This window comes from Bos taurus, chromosome 12 (assembly GCF_002263795.3).
Source record: "Bos taurus isolate L1 Dominette 01449 registration number 42190680 breed Hereford chromosome 12, ARS-UCD2.0, whole genome shotgun sequence".
Lineage (NCBI taxonomy): Eukaryota > Metazoa > Chordata > Mammalia > Artiodactyla > Bovidae > Bos > Bos taurus.
The window spans coordinates 21,276,164-21,283,812 of NC_037339.1; the positions used below are offsets into that span (position 1 = coordinate 21,276,164).

General features: G+C 47.2%; 1 long non-coding RNA gene across 2 annotated transcripts in view; it reads right to left on the bottom strand.

Moving 5' to 3' along the window:
• The window catches only part of LOC132346743 (uncharacterized), a 29,547-nt gene extending 25,607 nt beyond the window's left edge, over positions 1-3,940 (bottom strand). For both annotated transcript variants that reach the window (XR_009496678.1, XR_009496679.1), the window contains exon 1: positions 56-3,940. This is a non-coding gene — a long non-coding RNA (uncharacterized lncRNA). The remainder of the gene's footprint in view (positions 1-55) is intronic.
• Positions 3,941-7,649: the final 3,709 nt, after the last annotated feature.

Consider the following 7,649-nt stretch of genomic DNA (forward strand, 5'->3'; position numbering starts at 1 on the left):
AAAAATCTGTGGCAGGATCGCCTCAGCACCCATTAACTACCTCCGTGTGTGTCACCTGTGGCTGCAGTGACCTCAGTCAGGCTGGATTCCAGATGCCGGCTTTGTCATCCGTCAGCCTGCAGGTGCGGCCTTGTCAGCCAGGATCAGACGGAAACATCTTTCATTTCACAGATGAGGGAACCGGGCTCAGAGAGGTTAAGAGGCTTGCCCGCAAATGCACAGCTGGGAAGACACAGGGCCTGGAGGGAAGGTATCATTTACTGAGCTACTGCCAAGTGTCAGATGTTGGGTTTGGAGGAGGAAATGACAATCTACTCCAATACTCTTGCCTGGAAACATTCCATTTGCAAACACGCTTTTTAAAAAGACCTCAGTGCTGGTAGCGCAGCATTTGGGGATGCTCCCGGCTGGCTCTCTGGAGGGGAAGGACCTGAGTACAGAGGGTGCTGACGGTGACAGCGGGTGGGGTGTGTGTGTGTAGAGATGGAGGCGGAAGTGAAGACGGAGGAGGAGCGCACACCGCCCGCTCAGTGCGGACCTGCTGGCAGGATCATCCCTGGCAGCGCTGATCCTCTGCCAACTCACCAGCAGGGTGATCCCGCCAGCGCTTCCTGCTCCAGGGGTTACAATGAGATACGGGGCTTCTCTTCCCTATCACTTTGCTTCTCAGACGCGTCACACTCAAACCTGCCTTGGTACCCACAGGAGCCCCTCCGCAGCAAGTCGGAGTCCATGGGATGGGAGACGGGTCACCTGGAACCAGAGGCAAGTCACCAGCGCCCTGCCAGGGTCTTCCTCACATCACTGCATGTCATCCCCCAGCTCCCCAGAAGGTACAGAGAGAACTGAGAGTCAGATGGTTCACAGGCTCAAAGCCGCTTAGCTACCGAGTGGTAGAACTGGGATTTGTAATGAGGCTTCTGTGACTCTACTTGAAAACTGGTCTCTTCGACTTCCAAGCCCAGTCTCTCCCCCTTATCCCAGGGTAGGAGGAAAGGGGAGGAAATCCAGAAAGGAAGGGCTTCCCGGTGACAGTCAAGAGGGGCAGGAGGTGGGCACACCTTCCCTATCAGTGCTGGGGGTGCGCGGTCATGTTTCACCAGGTAAGGAGTATCGTGCCCATTCCACAGATGAGAAAATGGAGGATCAGAAGAGTTAAGAACTTGCTCAAGGTCACACAGCTAGATGAGAACTCAGGGGTCATCAGCTCCAACAAGCTTGAGAGGTTTGCCCTCACTCGACCAGAGCTAGCTCCCACAGTGTGGAGAAGACAGGCATCAGAGCAGAGCACGAGGGGGCCACATACTCTGTCTCCTCGGAAGGCAGTGCTGGGGGAGTCCCAGTGAGCACGGGCAGATCTGCCTCCTCCTGCCTTTCCGGCAGCAACCATGGAAGACACCTAGTAGGTCTTCAATATACATCTAATGCACGATCCTGCGAACTGCTATGCAAACATCACGAGGATTCACCCTTTCCACAATGTCCTTGCAAAAACTGTCACCTTGGTGCCCCGACACACAGAGAATTGGGAACAGCAGCCTCCTCTCCATCACTGACCTGCTTTTCACCGACATGCATGAAGCTAGACCAGACTGCCGGCCTCACGTGGCTTGACAGGGGCACACCTCTGTCAAACAGGAAGGGGGTCCCCAGTCGTGGACAACTGGCAACTGAATGAATTAGATTTTTTTGTTGGTGTCCACACTTGTTGGGGCTTCCCTTGTGGCTCAGCTGGTAAAGAATCCACCTGCAATGCGGGAGACCTGGGTTTGACCCCTGGGTTGGGAAGATCCCCTGGAGGAAGGCATGGCAACCCACTACAGTATTCTGGCCTGGAGAATTCCATGGACTGTATAGTCCATGAGGTCACAAAGAGTCGGACACAACTGAGCGACTTTCACTTTCCCCTTCACACCTGTTGAGGTCAATTACCACAAGGGTGCCGTGTAAACTAAACCACTAAAACTCCATCTAGAAAAACAACTGTCCTGTATCCAAGGACGAACTCAGCTATCCCAAAGGGCAGGAGGAGGTTTGGTCCCGCATGGCAGCCAAGAATCTGCCTGCAATTCAGGAGCCAGGTTTGATCCCTGGGTCGGGAAGATCCCTGGGGAAGGAAATGGCAGCCCACTCCAGTATTCTTGCCTGGAAAATTCCATGGGCAGAGGAGCCTGGAGGGCTGCAGTCTGAGATCACAATGAGTTGGACATGACTGAGTGACTAACACAATTCAGGGCTTCTAAGGGTCTTTCCTAACCTCACTCTTCGAGGTGAAGAACTGGTATGTCCCCCTTTATGCCAAAGAGCTTGCTCTGAATCTCATCATCTTCTGGGGTGTCTGGGGGAGAGAACCCCACTCCCCATGTCCCCAGAAACATTACAGAACACATCCCTAACCCCTGCACACCTCTCTTTCTGCCTCAGCTCCTGATGGGCGGCACCCCTGCCCTCAGACAGTCCTCCAGAGGTTTAGGACTGGTGAACTTCTTAGCACAGGCCCCGGGCACCAGTGAGCAGCACGGGAATACCACTGAGAAGCTGGTGGAATTTCCTTCTCAGGGGTTGGTGTGGACTTTGCATCTAGCCAACACCTTCCTCTTACATCATAGAAGGGAAATAACAGAGGGAGGAGAAATAAGGGTAAACTGTTCCTATTTGTGTGGCAGAGTTGCCACAGATGTATGTGTGTGTGTGTGTTCAGTCGCTCTGATGCTGCTGCTGCTAAGTCACTTCAGTCGTGTCTGACTCTGTGTGACCCCATAGACAGCAGCCCACCAGGCTCCCCCATCCCTGGGATTCTCTAGGCAAGAACACTGGAGTGGGTTGCCATTTCCTTCTCCGATGCATGAAAGTGAAAAGTGAAAGTGAAGTTGCGCAGTCGTGTCCGACTCTAGTGACTCCATGGACTGCAGCCCACCAGGCTCCTCCATCCATGGGATTTTCCAGGCAAGAGTACTGGAGTGGGGTGCCACTGTTCAGTCGTTCAGTTGTGTCCAACTCTTTGCGACCCCATGGACTGTAGTCCATCAGGCTCCTCTGTCCATAGGATTTGCCAGGCAAGAATACCGAAGTGGGTTGCCATTTCCTCCTCCAGGGGATCTTTCTGACCCGTGGATCAAATCCACGTCTCTTGCGTCTCCTGTGTTGGCAAGCAGATTCTTTACTACTGTGCCACGTGGGAAACCTGCCACAATGTGTAAATTTCCATTAAAACAACATGTGAACCGTTCATAGTATACCTACAGCCCAAGCTATTCCAGTGGAAACCATGTGTATTTGTCTGTGTTACATCATAACAAGACACATATTCACACGTGGGCCACTAAGTAGGCTAAGAGGCACATGCTTTAGTCTGTGAACCTTGAAGAAAAAATGAAAAACAATGTAGGGATGCAGAGAGATTTTTAAAAATTTAAATATCCCAAGTTAACTGCTTTCTTGTGTGTGTGTGTGTGTGTGTGATTAGGTGTGCTTCTTTTTTTAATTGAAGTACAGTTGATTTACAATGTTAGATTAGCTTCAGTTATACAACATAATGATTTAGTATTTTTATAAATTATACTCCATTTAAAGTTATTATAGAATATGGGTTCTATTTCCTGTGCTGTACATTACATCCTTGTACCTTATTTATTTTATACTTACTTGACTGCTTTCTTTAGTCACTAACTGAAAATAATGGTAGAAACATCCATTTGGAAAACCAGTGATATCTTTACTGGTTATAACATCAGACCCAATGAGACAAGCCAACACCAGGTATGAGATCCATCTTATAAATGAGGCCATTCTCATTCCAGTAAGCCCTTTACTTTATAAACTGGCAAGACGGATGAGAAGTAAAAAAGACTGATGTGTTGCTACTTCTGTCACACCTTAAAGAATGTTCCCTGGGAGACAGAAGGCTCTACATGGGAACTGAGCTCTGACCCCAAACTAGAAAGAGATGGCGTTCCCACGCAAGGCTGCAAATGCTGGACAACAGACTTCGTAAGTGATGTTCAGCATCACACAGTGATAAGGAACGAAATGTTAATTAAAACAACCATGAGTATCAGCTTTCACGTATCGAATCGGCAAGATGAGGAAACAGTTTAGGATTCTAGTGAGGGGAGAGGGAGACAGCTCAGTGCGTCGTCGGTCGGAATGTGAAAAGTGCCACTTTGGAGGGTGATGACAAGCAGAGCGGGCAGGGGGACGTGTCCAGCGCAATCCCATTCATGGAAAACTGTCCCCACGTGACATACACGCGTAGGAAAAGACAGAGCACACCAGTGAGCCTTGGTCAGTAACCATTTCCAGCGGCGGAAGCAGCCACAGCAGGACCCCGGGGCGGGGCAGAGGAAGCAGTGGAGGTGGGTGTGCAAAGCTTGTTTGCTTCTACTTTATAACCTAACACTGCTTCACCTTTTTACCCATGAGCAGGTTTGCTTCTATAATTTAAAACATTCAAGGGACTTCCCTGGTGGTCCAGTGGTTAAGACTCCACACTTCCACTGCAGGGGCAGCAGGTTCGATCCCTGTTCGGGAAACTCAGATCCTGCATGCTGCACAAAAGTGAAAGTGAAAGTCTCTCAGTCGTGTCCGACTCTTTACAACCCCATGGACTAAAGAGTCCAAGGAATTCTCCAGGCCAGAATACTGGAGTGGGTGGCCATTCCCTTCTCCAGGAGGTCTTCCCAACCCAGGGATCAAACCCAGGTCTCCCACATTGCAGGCAGATTCTTTACCAGCTGAGCCACTAGGGAAACGCATGCCACACAGTGCAGCCAAAAAAACAAAAACAAAATACAGAAATAATTCATACAGTTTAACAGCAAAAAGCAACCTGATTAAAAAGTGGGAGGTTGTGAATAGGCATGTTTCAAAGAAGACACGCAGATGGCCAACAGGTACGCGGAAAGATGTGCAACATCATTGACTGTCAGGAAAATGAAAATGAAAACCACAATGAGATATCACCTCACACCTGTGTGAATGGTGATTATCAAAAAGACAAGAAATAACAAGTACTAGCCAGGATGTGGAGAAAAGGAACTTCTCACACACTGCTGGCTGGAACATAAGTTGGTGGAACCAGTGTGGAAAACAGTATGGAGTGCCCTCAAAAAATTAAAAATAGAAATACCATAGGATCCAGCAATTCCACTTCTGGGTATTTATCCAAAGAAAACAAAAACACTAACTCAAAAAATATATGTGCACCCCCAATTTCACTGTAGCATTATTTATAATAGCCAAGATACGGAAACAAGAAAAGTCTATCAATGGGCGAGTGGATAAAGAAATTGTGGTATATGTACATCAGAATATTATTCAGCCATAAAAAGAAGGAAATCTTTCCATGTGTGAAAACATGGATGGACTTCAAGGGCATTATGTTAAGTGAAATCAGTCAAACAGAGAGAGACAAGTATGATCTCTTATATGTGGAATATCAAACAAACAAACAAAAAACCCAGAAGCTCACAGACACTGAGAACAGATTGATGACTGCGGGAGAGAGGTAGGTTCTGGAAATGAGAAATAGGTGAAGGAGGTCAAAAGGTAAAAAGCAAACAAACAAAAATATGCTATGAAGATCCATCCACTAGTACAGTAGGAACATGCAAAACTCAATCACACGCTCCCCTGGCCTTTCAAATGGAAGCTCTTCTAAGAGAGGGTGGATCCCTCATACACAGGAGATGCTCAAGAGATAGATCCATGCTAATAAGGGTGGTAAGGACCATTTTAGGCAAGCTCTAAGCTTTCTAAGTACTAAGAAAATTAATATGTTTCTTGTTTGGTAGAAAGTTTCCCTATTTGGTAGAAATCTGACATAGGAAGTGACTTCCGGAGTGGGCTGGGTAAGCCCCTTCTCTCCAGTGGGAATCAACAGTGACTTGTGTCCGAGTGGTAGGACTGTTTGTCTCTCATTTGCTTCTGCATCAGTAAGAGTAGTGATAACAGCCCCTGCCGTGTCCTCCCCTAGAAGTCCAGTGATGATAAAGGGTATTAATTGATAATAGAAAATTAATTGGTAATAGTCACCAAACAACATTCTTAACACACTTTCATTTTTCAGTCCAGCTGTTGTATCTCAGTGGTAACCAACCAAAGGTAATTCTGCCTCCCAGGGGATGTCTGGCAATGTCTGGAGGCATTTTTGATTGTCCTCACTGGGGTGAGGATGGTGGCTAGTGACTCGTGGATGGAAACCAGGGATGTCACTAAATATCCTGCAAAGAATGGGGCAGCCCCCCAACAACAAAGAATCTAGTCTAAAATGCCAATAATTACAAGTTTTTATAACTAACATTCACAGTTTTAGTATTCAGATTTATAAAATACTACTTTATTTTAAACCTCTGGTTTGTGTTGATTACAAATGGGCACCTGCCATTGGCACCTGCCATCTGCCTCTACAGGGATGAGATCACGTGCTGCTGACTTTCAGCACCCCGAGAGGAGGCCAGGGTGGAGAGCAGAAATGAGGGAAAACTATACTTGAGGAAGTACTGGCAAGACAAGTCTTCAGATAGTTAAATATCAGGGGCCGATCCTAATTCTTGTGTCTCCTCATATCTTCATGGTGATGACTGTTCCTTGTGGCTAACAAAAGTTTCACGAGGCTAGAAGAAACTTTCGGAAAAAATGTGCTTGACTGCATGTACTCCCCCTTCACCAAATTACATGTATACTGACCTTCCACCACTATCTCTGGAGCAGTCTCTCAGAGCTATCGCTTCCTGGGTAGCTCAAACGGTAAAGAATCTACCTGCAACGCAGGAGACCTAGGTTCGATCCCTGGGTCGGGAAGATCCCCTGGAGAAGGGCATGGCAACCCACTCCAGTATTTTTGCCTGGAGAAGTCCATGGACGGAGGAGCCTGGTGGGCTATGGTCTGTGGACTCGCAGAGTCGGACAGGACAGAGCAACTAACACTTTCACTTTCTTTCACCCAGAGCTATCTGAGACTCTGTCTCCTGGGTTGCAGTCCTCACTGTGCCCCAAATAAAACTTAACTCTCAACTCTCACGTTGTGCTTTTTTTTTTTTTTTAAGCTGACATTTGTTTCTTAACAGTGAACCTGTATCTAGAGGTGCCTAAGTTTTTCTTAACATCTAGCACTTCAACAGTATTCAGCATTACTGATGTTCACTTCAGAGCCCCAACCTGGGCACATTTTTGACTCGGTGATTGTGGTTTTCATTAACTGACTTGGTAAATTAGGCTGTTTACCTAAATTAGAGGTGAGTGGAAACTCAGCTCAATTTGGCCTGGTTTTGAATAACATTAAATGTTAAACCTTAACCACCTCCATACCTGTTCCTCCAAAGACAGATGTTAACCTGAATTGTTGAATATTTCTTACAGATGTTTTGGGTGCTCAGGACACAAATCCTTTATTATCTATAGCTCTTTATGTATCTTCTCCATTTCCCCTCCTAACCATTCCATCCTGCATGAGTTCCGTGGAGGTAACTGCAAACCTACTGTGTGCCAGAGTGACCCACCACTTCCCTAGGAGTCCTTCAGTGTTTGGTCCCTATGAAATGGAAAATGTCCATCCTCAGAGCTCTACACACACTTTTATCACGACCATGTCCAAGTCACCTGCTCAGAGACCCCACAGGGCCTCTATCTTCACTGCCCAGTAGTTACCA